At 35.6% G+C, this 20,116-nt stretch overlaps 1 protein-coding gene across 3 annotated transcripts in view; it reads right to left on the reverse strand.

Annotated features, from left to right (window-relative positions):
• GALNTL6 (polypeptide N-acetylgalactosaminyltransferase like 6) overlaps positions 1-20,116 on the reverse strand; it is a 1,198,495-nt gene that overhangs the window by 816,357 nt on the left and 362,022 nt on the right. The gene's annotated exons all lie outside the window — the stretch shown is intronic.

Raw genomic sequence — 20,116 nt, forward strand, 5'->3', positions numbered from 1 at the left:
TCTTATGAACACACGATAAATTTGCTATTTGTGGACCCAAGACTACTGAAATTTAGCGTTTGAAATTTATATTAATTGAGAACGTTAGTCTATCTTTAGAGTTAGGATTTGTACTGAGGGCAATGTAAAAAATCAAAGAATTTTTCTTTCTTTTTGTTTATATTTAATTGAAGTATCACTGGCATATAACATTATATTAGTTTAAGGTATACAATATAATGATTTGATGCTTGTATACTTTGTGCAATTATCACCACAGTAAGCCTAGTTGTCATCTGTCACTATACAAAGTTATTAATTTTTTTTCTTGTGATAAGAGTTTTTAAGATCTACTCTCAGCAAGTTAGTGTACAGATGACATGTTATAGAACTGTGCACCTAAAACCTGTATAATTTATTAACCAGTGTCTTTCCAATAGAGTAAATAAAAAAGAAAAAAAGTACAGTACAATATCATTGACTATAGCTGATAACTCCAGGACTTTAGTCTTTTACTTACTTTTTAAAAATTTTCCATTGACTTGAGAAAGAGAGAGAGAGAGAAGCATCAACTCATTATTCACTTAGTTGTTCCATTAAATTGCATACTCATTGGTTGTTTCTCATAAGTGCCGCAAATGGGGATTGAACCCCTCAAGCTTGGGTTCTGTCGGTGATGCTTTATCCATTGAGCCACTGGACCAGGGTCCCCCATGACTTACTTTATAACTGGAAGTTTGTATCTCTTCATCCCCACCCATTACCACCACCACCACCAACCACCCTTACATACACACACACACACACACACACACACACACACACTTTAAAGGATTTTTAGAGTAATCACTCTGGAAACAATGTAGTAACCAAAAGAAAGGAGTTATTAGTTTAAGAGGTTTGTGGTAAAGAATTTAAGATAGTGGGAACAGAAAGAAATATGATAAAATTTAGAAGATGGTATCAATAGGGAACACTGCAAGGTAGCAAGAAAGAAGTGATTTTGCACTCAAGATTGTCTCCATAGACTAGAAAGTGACTCACAGCCATTCAGGCTCAAGTGCTGTTGATTGTACAGTCCATTCACAGGCTGGAAAAATTATGATATTGGCTTTGTAACTCATAAGTAGGAGTTTTCAGCTGAATGAATTGACTATCGATACCTATGCAATTTCAAGTTTTCATATACTTTCTTTAGTATTTCTGCAATAATGATTAGCTAAATTTTAAAATTCTGATTTTTAACTAATTCAATCCATTATTAAATACAGAATAACTAATTGGCAAAGAATTTAGTTATATTTATGTACCATCTATTAATGTGTGATTCAAAAACGTAATTGCTAGCCTTTATGAAAGTGTATGTCTGCTTGAAATTTTAAATCATTATTAGTCATATATTATATTTACTACAATTGTATGGTATTACTTATCTCTATTTGTTACAGTACAATGTCTTTCGACATGTTTCCATTTTTTCCTTGGTCCTTCCACAGAGTTCCCAGAGCATATGCAGCAGCTCGCTCACCAGAACTATAAAGTAAAAGAGTATGTATAACTCTTGATGTGGCTTCTCAATTATTATGTTTTTCCCTATTGTTTTCATGTTCTAGTGTTTTCAATAAACAGTGCTAACCCTTTTCTGCTGTACAGACTCTATGGTATTTCACAAATTGAGTGACAGATAATGTCTGCAGTCTGTTCTTTTATCACTGACATATTCCAAAATTTTATGATTTCTCTTCCTCCAATTTCTTCAGTCAGTGTTGTAAGGCCCTTGAGTTTTCTTTTCCTGTCTTTGCATAAATTCATTTCTTGTTTGCTCGTAAGCATTACTTAATATGCATCTTTAATAAAAGCAGGGCTTTAAAGTCAGGTTCTTGATAACTCACTTCATTCCATAGATTGTGAAGTTAATTTTGTTACATGAAAACCTGGGTTAATGGGAATTCAATTATCATTTAAGTAAAGAAAGAATGTTGGTGCAATGGACCTTTAAACTAGCTTTAGTACCATAGTACAATTTGATAATCCATTTGTTTTCTGATTGTGCTATATGTAAATTAGTCTAAATAGAAGAGTCTAGCAATTAAATCTCAGAGCTAAGGAGTTGGAAGGCTTGGATTTGTCTCAGCGTGGCCACTTAGCAGCTGTGTAACTATGGTCAAGGTGCTTGAGTCTATTTCTAGGTTCCTTACCTATGTATTGGGGGGGGGTTGGTATAATAGATTTGTATATAATTCTAAGTAATTCTTAAAATTACATCTATCATATAATAAGCCTCAATAAAAACAGACATTTTTATTTAGCTACTCAATTAATGTGAATGTTATATTTTTCTGATTGGGATATTTTGACTTTCCTTTGACTAAATATTTCAGACCTTGAATGCATAATTATGTTAAAATAAGTCAAATTTTTATGTATTTTTAGTGCATGTTGTTTAGTCCTTTCTTCAATTTAAAAATGATAAGCAATTTTCCATTTAGTTTTTTTTTTATTTAAATTTACTTGTTCTTTATTTTAAATATTGTATTTGTTCCCATTTTGGTTTTTTTTTTTTTAATTAAATTTAATGCAGTGACATTGATAAATCAGGGTACATATGTTGAGAGAAAATATCTCTAGATTATTTTGACATTTGATTGTGCTGTATACCCCTCCCCCAAAGTTAAATTGTCTTCTGTCACCTTCTATCTGGTTTTGTGCCCCTCCCCTCCCCTAACCCCTCTCTCCTTCTTCACCCCCTCTCCCCTCCCCCAACCTCCCGCCCCTGTTGCCATCACATTCTTGTTCATGTCTCTGAGTCTCAGTTTTATATCCCTTCTATGTATGGATTCATCTTAGTTTTTTTTTTTTTCTGATTTACTTATTTCACTTCGTATAATGTTGTCAAGGTCCATCCATGTTATTGTAAATGATCCGATGTCATCGTTTCTTATGGCTGAGTAGTATTCCATAGTATATATGTACCAAAGCTTTTTAATACACTCATCCTCTGACGGACACTTGGGCTGTTTCCAGATCTTCGCTATTGTGAACAATGCTGCCACAAACATGCGGGTGCATTTCTCCTTTTCGAGCCGTTCTATGGTGTCCTTGGGGTATATTCCTAAAAGTGGGATAGCTGGGTCAAAAGGCAGTTCGATTTTCAGATTTTTGAGGAATCTCCATACTGTTTTCCACAGTGGCTGCACCAGTCTGCATTCCCACCAGCAGTGCAGGAGGGTTCCCTTTTCTCCACATCCTCGCCAGCACTTATTCTGTGTTGTTTTGTTGATAAGTGCCATTCTGACTGGTGTGAGGTGATATCTCATTGTGGTTTTAATTTGCATTTCTCTAATAATTAATGATGTTGAGCATTTTTTCATATGCCTATTGGCCATCTGTATGTCCTCTTTGGAGAAGTTTCTATTCATCTCTTTTGCCCATTTTTGGATGGGGTTGTTTGTCTTCCTGGTGTTGAGTTTAACAAGTTCTTTATAAATTTTGGTTATTAACCCCTTATCAGACGTATTGTCAAATATGTTCTCCCATTGTGTAGTTTGTCTTTTTATTCTGTTCTTGTTGTCTTTAGCTGTGCAAAAGCTTTTTAGTTTGATATAGTCCCATTTGTTTATCCTGTCTTTTATTTCACTTCCCCGTGGAGATAAATCAGCAAATATATTGCTCCGAGAGATGTCCGAGAGCTTACTGCCTATGTTTTCTTCTAAAATGCTTATGGTTTCACGGCCTACATTTAAGTCTTTTATCCACTTTGAGTTTATTTTTGTGAGTGGTGTAAGCTGGTGATTTAGTTTCATTTTTTTGCAGGTAGCTGTCCAATTTTCCCAACACCATTTGTTAAAGAGGCTGTCTTTACTCCATTGTATTTCCTTACCTCCTTTGTCAAATATCATTGTCCATAGAACTGTGGGTTTATTTCTGGGTTCTCTGTTCTGTTCCATTGATCTATATGCCTGTTCTTACGCCAGTACCAGGCTGTTTTGCGTACAACGGCCTTGTAGTATAACTTGATATCAGGAAGTGTGATACCTCCCACTTTATTCTTCTTTTTTAAGATTGCTGAGGCTATTCGTGTCCTCTTTTGGTTCCATATAAATTTTTGGAATATGTGTTTTATATCTTTGAAGTATGTCATTGGTATTTTAATTGGTATTGCATTGAATTTATAGATTGCTTTGGGTAATATAGACATTTTAATGATGTTTATTCTTCCTAACCATGAGCACGGTATATGCTTCCACTTGTTTGTATCTTCCTTGATTTCTTTTATCAATGCTTTGTAATTTTCCGAGTACAAGTCCTTAGTCTCCTTGGTTAAGTTTACTCCTAGGTACTTTATTTTTTTGGTTGTAATTTTGAAGGGGATTGTTTCCTTAATTTCTCTTTCTGACTGTTCATTGTTGATGTATAAAAATGCTTCTGATTTCTGAGTATTGATTTTATATCCTGCCACTTTGCTGAATTTATTTATCAGGTCCAGTAGTTTTTTGACTGAGACTTTAGGGTTTTCTATATACAATATCATATCATCTGCAAATAATGATAGTTTTACTTCTTCTTTTCCAACTTGAATGCCTTTTATTTCTTCTTCTTGTCTGATTGCTGTGGCTAGGACTTCCAGGACTATGTTAAATAAGAGTGGTGAAAGGGGGCACCCCTGCCTTGTTCCTGATCTTAAGGATATTGCTTTTAATTTTTGCCCATTGAGTATGATGTTGGCTGTGGGTTTCTCATAGATGGCTTTTATCATGTTGAGGTATGTTCCCTGTATTCCCACTTTGCTGAGAGTTTTGATCATGAATGGGTGCTGGATTTTATCAAATGCTTTTTCTGCATCTATTGAAATTATCATATGGTTTTTCTCCTTCTTTTTGTTTATGTGATGAATCACATTGATTGATTTACGAATATTGTACCAGCCTTGCCTCCCCAGAATAAATCCCACTTGATCATGGTGTATGAATTTTTCCATATATTGTTGGATCCGGTTTGCTAATATTTTGTTGAGGATTTTAGCATCTATATTCATCAGAGATATTGGCCTATAATTTTCTTTCTTTTTGTTGTCTTTGCCTGGTTTTGGAATCAGAATTATGCTCGCCTCATAAAAGGAGTTTGGAAGTCTTCCTTCCTCTTGAATTTTTTGAAATAGTTTGAGAAGGATAGGAGTTAGTTCTTCTTTGAATATTTGGTAGAATTCCGTTGTGAAGCCATCGGGCCCTGGACTTTTCTTTGTTGGGAGTTTTTTGATAACTGTTTCAATCTCATTTGGTGTAATCGGTCTGTTTAGGTTTTCTGATTCTTCCAGATTGATTTTTGGAAGATTGTATGTTTCAAGGAATTTGTCCACTTCATCTAGGTTGTCTAGTTTTTTGGCATATAGTTCTTCATAGTATTTTCTTACAATATTTTGTATTTCTGTTGTGTCAGTTGTTATTTCTCCTCTCTCATTTCTAATTTTATTTATTTGAGTCCTCTCTCTCTTTTTCTTGGTGAGTCTAGTTAAAGGTTCATCAATCTTGTTTACCTTTTCAAAGAACCAGCTCCTAGTTTCATTGATCCTCTGTATTGTTTCTTTAGCCTCTATGTCATTTATTTCTGCTCTGATCTTTATTATTTCCTTCCTTCTACTACATTTGGGCTTTACTTGCTGTTCTTTTTCTAATTCTTTTAGATGCAGGGTTAAGTTGTTTATTTGAGCTTTTTCTAGCTTCTGAAAGTGTGCCTGTAGTGCTATGAACTTCCCTCTCAGCACTGCTTTCGCTGTGTCCCATAAATTTTGAGTTGTTGTATGCTCATTGTCATTCGTTTCTAGGAATTTTTTTATTTCTTCTTTGATCTCATTCTTAATCCATTCATTATTTAACACCCTGCTATTTAGTTTCCATGTGTTTGAGAATTTTTGAGCTTTTCTGCTGTGATTCATTTCTAGTTTCATGCCATTGTGATCGGAGAAAGTGCTTGATATGATTTCAGTCTTCTTAAATTTGTTGAGAGCACTTTTGTGCCCTAACATGTGGTCTATCCTAGAGAATGTACCATGAGCACTTGAAAAGAATGTATATTCTGCTGCTTTAGGATGAAAGGATCTGAAGATATCTATTAAATCGAGTTGATCTAGTGTTTCCAATAAGTCTGCTGTTTCTTTGTTAATTTTCTTTCTTGAGGATCTATCTAGTGAAGTTAGTGGGGTATTGAAATCCCCTACTATTATAGTATTGCTGTTGATCTCGCCCTTTAAATCCATCAAAGTCTATTTTATATATTTGGGTGCTCATATATTAGGTGCATAGATATTTATAATAGCTATATCTTCCTGTTGGATTACTCCCTTTATCATTATGAAGTGGCCTTCTTTATCTCTTACTATATCCTTTGTTTTAAAGTCCAATTTGTCTGATATAAGTATTGCTACCCCAGCTTTTTTTTCATTTCCGTTTGCATGAAATGTTTTTTTCCATCCTTTTACCTTCAATCTGTGTGTGTCTTTTGTTCTAAGGTGTGTCTCTTGTAGACAACATATGTATGGGTCCTGTTTTCTTATCCACGCAGCTACCCTATGTCTTTTGATTGGATCATTTAATCCATTTACATTTAAGGTTATTATTGATATGTAGTTGTTTATTGCCATTTTCTTCTTTAAAGGTGTATTCCTTTTTTTGCTATATTCTTTTCCAACTTTGATCTGTTTACAACAGGCCCCTTAACATTTCTTGCAGCGTTGGTTTGGTTGTAATGAATTCCTTGAGTTGTTTTTTGTCTGGGAAACTTTTTATTTCTCCTTCGATTTTAAATGATAGCTTTGCTGGATAAAGTAGTCTTGGTTGTAGGTTCTTGTTCTGCATTACTTTGAATATTTCTTGCCATTCCCTTCTGGCCTCAAGTGTTTCTGTTGAGAAGTCGGATGTCATCCTTATGGGGGCTCCTTTGTAGGTGATAACTTTTTTTTCTCTTGCAGCTTTTAATATTTTCTCTTTATCGCTTAGCTTTGGTATTTTAATTATGATGTGTCTTGGTGTATGTTTCTTTGGGTTTCTCTTTAATGGAGTTCTCTGTGCTTCTTGGACTTGTGAGAGTTTCTCTTGCATTAATTTAGGGAAGTTTTCAGTTATGATATGATTGAACAAAGTCTCTATCCCTTGTTCTTTTTCTTCTTCTTCAGGAACCCCTATGATGTGGATGTTATTTCTCTTCATGTTGTCACAGAGCTCTCTAAGTGTTTCCTCTGACTTTTTGAGTCTCTTTTCTCTTTTCTTCTCTGCTTTCATGCCTTCATTCCAGTTGTCCTCCAACTCGCTGATTCGATCCTCAGCTGTATCCATCCTGTTTTAATTCCTTCCATTGTGGTCTTCATTTCTGATATTGTATTTGTCATTTCTGACTGACTCTTTTTTAATATTTCAATATCCTTTTTTATACTTGCTATTTCTTGATTTAGGTTTTCAAACTGCCCCTCCATTGTTGTTCTAAGATCCCTAAGCATCCTTACATCATTATTTTGAACTCCGCATCTGGAAGTTTGATTATTTCCACATCACTCAGCTCATCTCTCAAAGGTGTCTCTTGTGGTTTCATTTGGGTTGCACTCCTTTGTCTTCTCATAATGGTGTTTTATTTGTAGACTGGTTGAGTCTAGGCTTGGTGTTGTCTGCCTCCAGTTTTCAGTTGTGTTATTTCTAGGTCTTCTTGGGTTGGTATCAGCTATTATTTGTAATCCACTTTTGGATTTGGGCAGCTTTGAAGTCTTGATTTGTTTGTTTTCTTAACAGGTGATAGTCTTGTTAACTGATCTCAGCAGGGGGCTTCCTTGAAACTGTAACCAGGAATGCTGTGGGTGTAACCTGAGATGCTGAAGGTCTCTTCCACCAACTAATCTCACTGGGGGCAGGGTTTTTTCTCAGCTTCAGTAGGGGGAGGTGTATCTCAGATCTCCATGGAGACCTGAGTTACTGCCCCTCCTCCCCACTTCTTGTTTTCAGCTGTGTCTTGTTGCGCTGATTGGAGCTGGATAGATGTCCGGAGATCTCTGATCCGGAAGCACTTCAGCTCTGTTTTGTGAAAGGTTCAGTCCCTCCCCCAGCTATGGCCGCCTCCAGCATGAATGAGTCAGCTTTTTTATTTCGTTTCTTGCATACCTTAGCTCCTCACAGTCTGTCCCTCTCCTTGTCCTTTCCACTTGGGAGATAAGCTGGTCTTTTCAACCCACCTTGCTCCCTGGTCGTCAGGTAAGTGGCTGTGAGCAGTAGTTTCTGCTCTTTTTCCTCTGTGAAATCCTCTCTGGGCTCTCAGCCTCACCTCCCCCCCTTCCGTTCCTGTAAGCAGAGGAGATTCAGGCACTCCTTACCAGGATTATTGTAGCTTCCTCTTTGCTCCTTGGTTTTTGAGAGCTGTTCTTGCAGTTCAGTGTTGGTTTTTCATGCTGATTTTTCCTAAATTGATTTGTATTCCAGTTTGGTGTTGAGAGCTGGGCGTCTGTGCGTCCGCCTACTCCGCTGCCATCTTCCGACCCCCCCCCCCATTTAGTTTTAAATCTCTCTTTGTATTTAGTGGCGCTGTTATTTTTCACAATTTCATTCCGCATTGGGTCCATTAGCTCAAATGATTTAAAACATGTAAAGTAGTAAAATGATTATACTTCCAGGATGTGCTTAGATGATGCAGCTAGTGATTACTACAAACCTCTCTGAAGTTTAGATTTAGTTAACTAAAGTGTCTGAAATATATCCAAAGTTAAAAATAAAAAAGAACAACCTAGAAACTGACAAATAATAAAATCAATCCCAATTGTATATAGTAAGGGCTCTGAAAAAGAAAAATTCATTTTGCCTCTGCCTTCCCTCAACACATTGATTGTGTAATAGCTTAATTATAGGTCACTTCTATTAAAAAAATTATTTTATTCTTCCTTCTTTCTTTTGATATTTTTCAAATGTTACTGCATGGTACATGATAAATACTGATAGTGAGACAATACAAACCAGAACTCATAGAGATACAATTCTAGTTAGAGAAGTACACAAAATGAATTCAGTACAATACAACCACAGTATACTTCAGTTATGTAGTAAGAAATATAAAAGTATACAGCAGAGGCATGAAAGAAGACAGAAGAGATTTATCTTGAATGGTGAATTTTAAGTACGTAAGGATGGTTTCTGGGAGAGACAACTCCTAAACTAAATTTAAAAAGGGGAAAGTACATGTGAAATAATGTAGTGAAAGGAAGTGAAAATAAGGAGGTGAGAGTGGGCTTAAGCACTGAGTCAAGAGCTATTTAAGATAAAGATGGAGCCTGACCAGGTGGTGACGCAATGGGTAAAGCATCAAACTGGGACGCAGAGGACCCAGGTTTGAAACCCTGAGGTTACCAGCTTGCTTAAGGGCTCATCTGGTTTGAGCACAGCTCACCAGCTTGAACCCAAGGTCGCTGGCTTGAGCAAGGGGTCACTCAGTCTGCCTCCAGTCAAGGCACATATGAGAAAGAAAGCAATCAATGAACAACTAAGGTGCCACAACAAAGAATTGATGCTTCTCATCTCTCTCCCTTCCTGTTTGTCCCTATCTGTCTCTCTTTCTGTCTGTCTCTTTCTGTCACACACACACACACACAAAAAGTTAAAGATGGAAATACAGGCATGTCCATATGGTTATAGAAATATGTACTTGCCAATAAACTTAGTAAAAAAAAACTAGACTAAACATCTTCCTGATGATACTACTTATAGTTGATTCTAGGTAAATAAGATTTGCATAACATCTTCATATTTCAAAGAGTTCTAAATAATCTTACTTTAAACAGATTAACTGTATAGGATATAAACATGAATTTCTTTTTTCAGATAACTATGCTTTGAAGTTGATGATTGGTTTCAGGCTTTTTAAAAAATCCTTATATTGTCTATCAAAGACTTTACATTTAGAAACCTCTCCACATATTTTTCTGAGTATAATTCTTGAAACTGTTTTATCATTATATTAAGAAATGATAGTAAATATTAAAATATTGGATATGTAATGTGTTTATTTTACATCAGAAATTGATAAGAATGTCAATTATTTATTAAATTAATGAACATTTACTGTACAGCTATCTGTGTTATGTACTTATGAAAACAGAGCTAGTATAATGTTGAATAATGCAGACATCACTTTCAAAACTTTGTGGCTATGACTTCTGGAGTATAAATATTTATATATGTGAGTAGACAAATGCTATAAGGTAGAAAACCAAATTTTTAACTGATACCTGAAAATGCAGTTCAACAATTTTAGAGAGAATTTTTGAAAGAGTGTGATAAACAATAAAAATAGTTTACATCAAGGCTAAAAATTTGAAAGAACACTATTTTGGGAACATAAAGTCAATTATTTCTGGATGACTAAAGGGTAGATTATATTTGGCAAGAGATGTGACTGCAGAAGTCTGATGGGTTAAGAAGTTTAGGTTCTATGGCAGGGAAGTTGCCTGCCTAATGCCTTAAACAGAGAAGAGCTAGTGAGTGTCTTCGTCCTCTATGGAGTCCTATGACTACTACTTGCAGAACAGTTTCCAGAGGAGTAATAGTAAAGAATAGTATGCTATCTAGCTATGTTAACTGAAAAAGGTGATGGTAGACCAGATGTTACTTACTGTGATGGCTTTGAGAGAGAATTAGGGAGTAGAATGAATGGATGGCAAAGATTATTGATTAGATATATGAGATGAGTGGTCTCAAGAACAATTCTACTTTATGTGAACAAAGAAGTCATTCAAAGATGGGAATGTCAGGAAAAACAGTGACATTGAGGGGGAAGAATGTGGTTCAATTCTGAACGTATTGCATTTGAAGTGCTTGGGAAGGACATTTGTTCTGGGGAAGTATTTTTCACAGTCATCAGCACATCAAGGGAAGATGAAGCCACAGATAAGTGACATCTTTCAGAGAGTGAATAGAATGACAATGGAAGTAGTCCCAGGAAAGAATCAAGAGGAAGACAAACACTGTGTTCTAGTAATATTGAGAGTGAAATGTTTCCCTTGGATTTCATAAAAAGCAGGCAAGGGCTATTGCATACAATAGTAAAGAAAGTCTCAATCCTGTGGACTGCCAAACAATCTTCATTCTGTGGACCAAGTTATCCCTTCACAATGCAAAGAAGATCATGCTCTCATGTTCCTTAAAGACATAAATAAAGCTTTTTATTGCCTTGGGGAATAAGAGAAAAATGCCTAACCTGACCTATGAGGTCTGCGTGGCCTGATTCAGATATACCCTGTCCCTCTATGTCTCTGAACATAATCCCTCATCTTTTTGCTATGTGCACGCCATGTTTAATTTTGTCATTAGTTTTATATTCTAATAAGCCTTCTCCATCATGAAGTTAATTTTTATTCTTTTTATATTCAGTATTCTTTCTCATTGACAACATCTTTTAAATTCCTGATAGGTCAAATATTACTATTATAGTTGAAAACATTTATTCTCTTCTTTGTAATATAGTTGTGATATCCACTGTCCCCATTAGATGGAGTTTTATGGGAATAGGCACCATGTTTGATGGTATTCACTCTTGAAACCTTCAGCCCATAGTAAATTATGTGGGCTTCATTAATATATATATATATATATTTTTTTTTCTTTTTTCTTTTTTCTAAAGCTGGAAACAGGGAGAGACAGTCAGACAGACTCCCGCATGCGCCCGACCGGGATCCACCCGGCACGCCCACCAGGGGCGGTGCTCTGCCCCCCAGGGGGCGATGCTCTGCCCATCCTGGGCGTCGCCATATTGCGACCAGAGCCACTCTAGCGCCTGAGGCAGAGGCCACAGAGCCATGCCCAGCGCCCGGGCCATCTTTGCTCCAATGGAGCCTTGGCTGCAGGAGGGGAAGAGAGAGACAGAGAGGAAAGCGCGGCGGAGGGGTGGAGAAGCAAATGGGCGCTTCTCCTATGTGCCCTGGCCGGGAATCGAACCCGGGTCCTCCGCACGCTAGGCCGACGCTCTACCGCTGAGCCAACCGGCCAGGGCCTTCATTAATATTTTAAACAAATCAATAGATGAATTACAACAGGTACTAAAGAAAAAGATGAACAAGATATTGAAAGTTCCCTTTCAACTCTTTTTCCCCTAATAAATATACTATAATTAGGAATAAAGGAAAAGGGAGGTAGCAGGTAGAAATATGAAGTTGAGATATTTTTTTCAGTGAGATAGCGAGTGAGAGAGAGGGACAGACAGACAGGAAGGGACAGATGAGAAGCATCAACTCATAGGTAAGACACTTTTGTTGTTCATTGATTGCTTTCTTATATGTGCATTGGCCGGGGACTCCAGCTGAACCAGTGACCCCTTGCTCAAAGCCAGTGATCTTGGGTTTGAGCCAGCAACCTTAGACTTCGAACCAGTGACCTTTGGACTCAAGACAGTGACCATGGGATCATAGACATGATCCCACACTCAAGCCAGCAACCCCAAACTCAAGTTGGTGAGCCTGAGCTCAAGCTGGATGAGCCCATGTTCAAGCCAGTGACGCTGGGGTTTCAAACCTGGCTCCTCAGTCAGTGCTCTATACACTGTGTTACAGCCTGGTGAGGCAAGGGTATTGAGAATTTTTTAAGGAAGGTAAGATTCGAGGTGTTTATTATTTTTTTTAAATTGGATTTATTGGGGTGACATTGGTTAACAAAATTACATAGGTTTCAGATGTACCATTCCATAAAGCACTGTCGATATGCTGCAAATAATGAGGACGAGGCCAAAAACTATACAGTATGCAACACACACACAGAAGTCATATTTAGGAAATGTTGTTAAACATCACTCCAAGCTTCTTTTTTCTTACTTGTGCCCTTTAAAAATAATGGATTTATTTTAATCATTGCTGAATTGACTATAAATGGCCCCAAACTCGATATGCGTAACATCTTTTCACTGTGCTGTCTTTCTCAACTTTTAAGTATAATGGTTTGTTGCTCTTGAGATAATAGTTTGAAAAATCATACAAGCTGTTGGAATATTTGCATAGTGATTATATGCTGAAAAGCAGCTTGGATTTCCTATTTCCATCTGCTTCAACTTAGTAAGTATAAGCAGTATTACTATTATTATTATCATCACTATTATCATTAAATTATCTAAATTCTAAATTAGGAAACAAACTGTACATAATCTTTTGATAGATAAAAATAACTTTGTTAAAAGGAAATTTTTGTTTCATATAATAAAATCTTGAATTTAATTCCCTTCTCAATTTTAAAAGGGCAAGTTTATTCAAGTGTGAATAATATGCTCATGTCTGTAACTAATGAAACCATTTAAAAATAATAAATAAGTCTGCAAAGCTTTTAGCATGTATTCTTTTTAACATTTTGCCCTTCAATCTCCTTGAACAATGAAGGTAACCCTTTCTCTGCTTATAATCACCAGTTATTTCTAAAAATAGGAATATTTCACTGATCTGAAAGTCTCTATTTGTTACAGGGCTAGGATCCACAACAATAGAAGGAAATAAGGTTTTTGAGAATCTAAAGCAGGCTTATTAAAAACAAACAATTGGCCTCTTAGATTCATGGTGATTTCTGGTTTTTCATTGGGTCTCTATACATTTTATCCATTATAGGGTACAACTGATGCTTAGTATTCATTAGATTTTAGCAGCACTGCATAGAGATCTTAGTTAATTATTTGTTCATCTATGACTTAAATGCAGTTCAGAGGTATTTTCTTTGCATCAATGCCTCCCCTATTGAAGGTATCCATATAAGGTCATACTAATCTTTCATAAGGTAAAAGTGTATATATTATACTTTTTTGGAAAATGAATAAGATCATAAAATATTTTAAAATGAGGAAAGCTTCAGCCATCCTGAAAACGTGGCTAATTAGAAGACTTCAATGCGGCTTTGGCACTAATACTGACCACTCAAATCTGGGCATTTCTGTCAAACTTTTGCAGAGGCTTAAGGATAGACCTATGCAGATTAAAATGTGCTTTCGAAAGCGTAGATCCTTCTAACTCTCTAAGCTCCTGTGCACCACTCACATCCTGTCTCATGTTTCTCATTACATGCCAGGGATGTAACTTCTTTCATTTCCTGAAAAGGACCCCCAGGTCGCACTCTTTCCTTCCCCAGGGCTCCGGTCTGCTGCTCTCTCACCTCTGCCAGGCTGGCTCTGTTCTCCATCTGTCCTGTATCTGTGCAGCTATTATTTGCTCAGAGAGGACTTCCTAGATTTTATAAATAAATCATAGCTCTATGGATACTATCCTATTGCCCACCCTGTAATCTGTCTTCAGATCACTTCAAGCATCTCATACATTTATTAGCCCTATTCAGTGCAAAGTAAATAGTGTTTGAGTCCTGCTCTTCATTGTCTTGTAAGCCGCGAGAGGGTCTCATTTCTTGTCCTGCACTGAATCCTGTATCCCCACTGCTGAGGTTGGTGCTTGTGGCCTACTGGTTGTTAGCTCACATTCACTAAATAAACAAATGATCAAATATGGGGATGCATACTTTTTGTGGTAGAAATTTCTGGGCAGGATGGAGAAATATGGTGACCCTGTCCTTTGCAAATATTTTCCTTTTCTTATTTTATTTTGGAAAGCATTAAGGAACTTATTTCTTCCTTCTCTTGGAAAATAATGAAATGAGCTGTCAATATGAGGCTTCACGTTGCATTGATTTCTGAAATTTGTACGCCTTACTTCTTTTTAGCTACAATTCTTGACTCATAGGCACTGGCAAATACTTCCCCAATGAATGCTCAAGGATTTAAATTGAATTCAGTCTCAGAACCAGCACTTATCTCACTGACCATGCAGGGGGAAAAATATAAAGCTTTCTGTTCTGACGGGTAAACGGTCCTGGTCTCTCCTGACAGCCGATGGGGAAGAAAATAACGAATCAATGTGATCTAAAGAATAGCGCTGAAGGAAAAGTACTTGACATGTGTTATCCTGGTGACAATAAAAATAGGAGCTTAATATTGAAAAACTCCACTAAAACTGTACAAACATAAACTTTAACACTTAAAAGAGTTCTTTAAAATTGAGATTTATCATCCATGTTAAATAAGTAGCATAAAAGTATTTAGTGCTTCATTATTCATATTATTGCCATGTAATTATCAAAGGCCATCAGCAATATTCATTATCCTTAGTGAATGTGTCAAAAATGAACTTTTGGCCCCTAAATTGTGCCTGAACAAGGCAGATAAAGTTGTTGTTTGTTTGTTTGTTTTCATTTGAAATTGTCACTGTAAAGGTTAAGGGGGATAGACACTGCAAATATTTGATAAAAACTATCTTGTCAAAAATAGAATTTCTTATGAGACCACTTTTCTAAATGTCCTCACATCAAGAATTTCAATGTTTTCAAATATAGCTTGTACATTCAAAAATTTGTCTCAATATAAGTGAATTTGAGTCATTTTGATTACTTGCCTTGAAAGAGAAGTTATATCATTAAATATTATTTGCAAAAAGCCCTTTGGAAGCAATAGTTCTTCACTGAAACAAAGAAGTGAACCTGGTGAATAACGTTACAGTACAATATGTCTTACCATTCAGATAAAAAAATAGACACTCCAAAGCAGCCTTTCTAACAATTAGATATTTACCCAGAAAGACGCTGTAATCTTATGTTTCACATTGGATGTTTTTCCTTCCTTAGCAAGATATGAAGAGAGGGATATATAATTATCACAAAATTTTTTAGTTTTTTTGCTGAAAGGTTATGAATTGAAACTATATTAAGAGTTCCAGAATCAGTAACTAAGCATTTTCATGATAAATGTTATAACATCCAACTATATTTGACTTCTAAAAAATGTTTTAGATTGAAACAAGCTATAAGCTATATATGTATGCTAGTGTATACTCTATTTGTTGGTAATGTGTCAGTTTTTTAAAACAACAAAATTTAAATATTTTAATTGAAAAATTTTACAAAACAAAATTTATCCTTTTAATGTAAGCAATTCAGTGGCATTTTGTGCATTTGAAATGTTATTAAAGCACCTCCTCCATCTAGTTCCAAAACATTTTAATCACCCTAAAAAGAAAGTATACACATTTGGATTCTACTCCCCAACCCCCCTACCACCCCCACTCCCCCTGACAGGCACCAATTTTCTGCATTCTATTCTTGTGGATTTATCTATTCTGAATGTTTCATATAAATGGGATCATGTAATATGTGACTCTTTGTGTTGTCTTTTTACTTAGCATATTGTCCTAGAGATTTATCCACATTGCAGCATATACTAATATTTCGTTCCTTTTAATGAATAACTACTCTTCCATTATAATATATCATTATTTCTTTATACATTTATCAAGTGGCAGCCATTGGGGCTATTGCAAATAATGCTGCTATGAACATGGGTGCACGTGAACTTGAGTATGTACTTTCAATTCTTTTGAGGAATGGTTGAACTGAAACATACTACTGTATTTCCCCATGTATAAGACACAGCTTTTTTTAAAAAAAAATTGGAGTATAAAAACTGGGTGCATCTTATACAATGGTTGTAAAATTTTTTATTTGCATTTCCTGCTTTTTTGACAGTGATGAGGAGTTGTATGAATGTTATGATGATTAAAACTTGAGTTCAATAACTTTATGTAATACATTTTTTTTTCAAATTTCAGGCCCCAAAATTAAGGTGCATCTTATACACTGCAGCATCCTATACATGGGGAAATGTGGTACATTCACAACAATAATGTACAACAGTTCAAATAATTCTACATTTTTGGTAATACTTATTTTACATTAAAAATTATATACATAGAACCCTTGTAGATGTGAACTGGTCTCTCATTAAGGACATTAAGCATCTTTCCATATCTTTTTTGGAAACTTGTACCAATTTTTTATTATTAAACTCAATGGGGTGACATTGGTTAATAGGATCATATAAGTTTCAAGTGAACATATCTATGGTCTATATATTGTATTGTATACCCATCATCCAAATTTGTCAACATAGTCTGATATTGCCTTTATTAATAATTAAGGCAGTAACCTGCATTATCTAATATTTACAAAATCTTACAAAATCTTATTTTTTCAAAGAACAACATAAGTTAAACAAATTAATAGTTTTGTATCTTAATTTCATCTTCTTAAAGGATCCTTTTATTTATTTATTTTTTTGTCTTTGTGGCAAGTTGCAGGGTTTGTTATGCACTACTGAGCATTAGGGCAGATAAGGTGTTTCTGCAACTCTGTGGCCAATGTGTTAACAGTTCCCTACAATGAAGTAACAATGCTATGTTACTTCATTCAAATAGTAAATTTACATGTCTAATGCCGTATTAATTTTCAACACTCTCACATAAATCCTCTGGTGTTAAACTAAAGTCAGTTAGTAGTAAAAAGTAAATGAAGACTATGATTATTTTACTGAAATTCATTTTTATTTAAGTAGAACATTTTTAAGCTTTACTAAAAAGACACAAAAACTAATAATTAAATTTATACTTAAGTGCAAGAGTATAAATCCAGTTATAAAATTATTTATCAAGAAGGGGAGATATCTTCTGTTGCCAATTCTGAGAGGTGAAGAGAATTTAATATATTTTCTAGGACTAAATAAATATTCAAAACAAGGACTTAAAATGAGATACACACAAAATGTGATATATGTGTTGCAGATATGAAAATAACAGAATTTAACATTAGGGTACAATAATTGGCATACCTCCTAAAATAGGTTTTACTAACTGGTTTAGAATACACAGAACAACATTCTTTTGGGGGTTGTCTCACGAGCCCTATGCTGTCACAGTAAAATAGCTTTAACCCTTATGTCTTTCCTATACAAAATCATTCTCGATACCATCATTCTTTGAGTGTGAAACTCTAGCCTGACATTTTGAGTCTCCAAATTCTAATTCATTCTTCTTCTATCTATTGCATAACGGAACTTTGTCTATCTATAGTTTGAGAATTGGCTTTGGCTCAAGGCATGGGGCTGCTTCTCCTAACTGTAGTCCATTCTTATTGCTGGCAATTGCTCTGAGAACAACACGCAACTGTCTAATGTCCTGATAAGAGAAGTTTGCCAGAGATGTTTTTAGAATCCAAAAGAAACTGTGAAAGCTCTGAGATTTTATTTTACTCTACTTAACAATTTAAAAGTTAGCCTGCCACACTTATTTTCTATTTATTTATTTTTTTCACTAGTTCAAGGGCAAAAGAAATGTATTCTTCTGCACCCTAAACCCCATGGGGAGGATGTGGAGCTGGGCTTAGGTGAATACCACACACACAGTGGGTCTGTGTTATAGCTTAGAAATGCCTAAAAAGGGACTATCAGCAATCTTACATTATTTTTGCCCTGTGGGGAATACTCTATTTGTTATCCTGGTCAAGACACAGATCACCCCTCTGCTCAGAAAAACACAGTCTCTACCCACCATCCTGTTTGCTATACAAACAACATTAAAATTTAATCTGCAGCAACAACAAAATAACTGCTAATGCTTTTTCTCAGAAAATGTGCAAAAACATAAGTGATTCAGGGAGAATTGTCTTTCAAAAGGTATTCACTTGTTACTATTCAGAGGTATGGGTAGTTGTGTATTACCATGGGATTTCACCAAGGGCACAGGCAGACCTGACTGCCTCTGGAAGTCATCTCATGTTAATGAGGCAAACCAGAATGAAATAGATAGATGCCATTGATCACAGAAAAAGAGGATAGAAGAAAGTCCTTGCTTACTTACCCTGCTGAACCAGTGTATCCATCAAAACTGAAGCCCACATTTCATTTGGACTCTGACTAAGTAAGTAATAAATTACATATTACTTAAACCTATTTGAGTTTTCCATGTCAAAAATCATCCTCACTGATATAATCTGACAGCTAAATTCACTCTGCTTCCTCTCAGTATTTCCCTAGGGATATCCCAATACCCACAAATAATACCTTAGGAGTGGTTCTGAAAAGGACACAGATATGGTGGGACTATAATATTATTCATTATTTTTTATGCCTTCTTTTAAAGTTTGAAAAAAAGGTAAAGGAGAAAAACAAGGACTTTCTAAAACTGGCCTAGTCTTGTTGATAAATATATATTGCTTGAAAAAAATAATTTTTAGAATATCCTGATATAGATATTTTGGTTGTCACAAAAGAAACTAAGATAAATATCTATATAATGAATATTAGATCTTAAAAGACAAGGTTTTACAGCAAATCAGATAGCCATCTGTCAATAAGAATCAATAATACAGACCAGTCTTTTAGTGTGCACACATAGAAAGCCAGATACCAACTTCCCAAAGGCCAGGAGTATATTTTCTCTGAATTTCATATGGTCCTTAATTTACTTACAGAACATGCACTATTTTTTTGACAATTTTATTTAGAACATATAGTATTAAAAGAAGTCAGAAAGACCTGATCATATGATTACTTTCATAAATTAATGATGGACATATTTTTGTGAAATCTAATGTACAAATTTGTAGTTTGTTAGAATATAATTTTGGTACTTAAATAAAAGAAAGCTTCAAAAATATATTTATATACATGCTCTGGCCAGTTGGTTCAGTGGTAGAGCATTGGCTTGGCATGTGGGTGTCCCAGGTTCAATTCCTGTTTAGGGCACACAGGAGAAGCAACCATCTGCTTCTCCACCCTACTCTCTTCTCTCTCTTTCTCTCTGCAGCCATGGATAGATTGGTTCAAGTGAGTTGGCTTTGGGTGCTGATGATGGCTCCATGGACTCTGGCTCAGGCACTTAAAAAATGACTTCATTGCTGAGCAATGGAGCAATGGCCCTAGATGGGCAGAGCATTGCCCCCTAGAGGGCTTGCCCATGGAAGATCATGGTCTGGGTATATGTGGGAGCCTGTCTCTCTGCCACACTTCCTTTCACTAAAATAAAATACACACACACACACATTTATTTATTTAGATAAATCAATAGATATTATAGGTTTTGTGAGACATGCTTTTCCTCATTTTGCTCACCATGAAATTGGTTGAAGGGATAGAGTAGTCTGACCATGCAACCATCCCTCTTAATTACTTTCAGTATTTTGCTATTGGGAACTACTTCAATGATCTATTTTGCAAATATTGACCAGTACTTTGTGGATGAATTAAAACTGAGTCTTTGGACTTAAATCATGAGTCC

This window comes from Saccopteryx bilineata, chromosome 1 (genome assembly GCF_036850765.1).
Source record: "Saccopteryx bilineata isolate mSacBil1 chromosome 1, mSacBil1_pri_phased_curated, whole genome shotgun sequence".
Classification (NCBI taxonomy): Eukaryota; Metazoa; Chordata; class Mammalia; order Chiroptera; family Emballonuridae; genus Saccopteryx; species Saccopteryx bilineata.